The sequence below is a fragment of the Phanerochaete carnosa genome (genome assembly GCF_000300595.1).
Source record: "Phanerochaete carnosa HHB-10118-sp unplaced genomic scaffold PHACAscaffold_16, whole genome shotgun sequence".
Taxonomy (NCBI): Eukaryota; Fungi; Basidiomycota; class Agaricomycetes; order Polyporales; family Phanerochaetaceae; genus Phanerochaete; species Phanerochaete carnosa.
Genome location: NW_006767643.1, coordinates 22,502 through 24,063, shown reverse-complemented (window position 1 = coordinate 24,063; position 1,562 = coordinate 22,502).

Below are 1,562 nucleotides of genomic sequence, written 5' to 3'. Positions count from 1 at the left end.
GAGATGCAGTGAAAGGCAAAGATGATGGAGAATTCAGAGATGCTCCTGTGCTGTTTCTTGATTTTCTGCATTTAATGTACCCAGATATGACATTCAGGTATATAATAACCTGGAGAAAAGACCTGGAATGGTACATGCCTTGGATGAATGCAGGCTGCTCATTAGGCAGCATCAGTGGTGAAGAACGCTGAATGCGAGCTATGCAGCATCAGAATATGACCAGTAAATGAGATTCAAATTACACACCTCTCTTTGTTCTCCTACTTTCTCGCTCATGCTCTAAGATCGTCTGTATGGCTTGTTGATCTTGCCATTCATGCTCGCGTTTAGCCCGACAAGAGTTCTCATGTTGGAAGAAACCCCGTGTTGACTTGAAGGTCTTGTCACAGTATCCGCATTGTGGAGATGCCTTCTGCTTGTGATAACCACGGCTGGTCATGCCGGTTTAGCAAATGGCAGTTCTGTACTCACCTGGTTAGCTGAAGCGGCAGAAACATTCAGCAGTAACCAGTACTTACAGCCTAAAGAGTTCTAGTTGATTTGTTGGTCCTTGCACGTGAGTTCTAAAGGCTGTACCAGAGAGGGGAAACACAGTTCTGCTCTAGTCGTCGAGTGTTGTGCACATGAAGTCTCCGGGGCAGGGCGAGACACATTCTGATCAAGCAAGATGCCAATTACCTGCATCGTGATTGTTTTTGAGATCAACTGAGTGGTTAGACAATCTCGCACGCGCATCGTGAGAGCCTCGGCGAGAGCAGTTGAGCGCTCTCTATCATGAGCGTCTGATTTTTTTTTCCGACATGGAGCTCCCATCTAATAGAGTCTGAAGCTCTTTGTCCTCGTTGGGGTTGATTCCCTCGTGTATGACATGGTTACATGCTCGATGTAATTCGTGTCTCAAGCCTCTCAACGTGTGTTTAGCCCTCATAAAGTGTTTACGTGAGGATTGTAATTCTTGGTTACATTTCGTGCAGTCCATGCTCCACCAAAACTTTGAGTGTCTGGTCGGTTTACACTTCTCTGCATGATTCTTCCATGCCTTTGAGAACGAGTGGTCTATCCACTCTCCCCATCTCTTTATGTCTTTCTGGGACACATAGTCTGATTCATACTTGGGGAGTTGGTTCAGCCTCAATCGTATTTCTTTGACAAACTTGGCTCCACTTTCGGAGCCTTGTTTCACCGTGTATCACTCGGTCTCAACAACCTCTATGTCAAGCTCAAGGAACACTGGTGCGTAATCACTCATTCTCCATTCAACCATTTTTACTATGGGGTTTCTGGTGAGCATCATGCTTCTGTTAACCCAGAATAAATCTCATACTCTGTCTGATTGGTTCTCGCAATTGGACGACCAGGTTGGGCGGCGTTCTATGTCCTGAACCAAAATCATGTTCATTTCTAGGCTGGCCATAGCTATTAGCTCGTCGGCCTTTCTATTAGCTTTCCTGGTAATGTCCTACATTTCGTGATGGTGATTGAAGTCACCCGCCATGACATTAATTTCTGTAAGTTGTTCGACATGGTCCACTAGGTAGCTCTGTGCAGCGTGGTCATCCGGA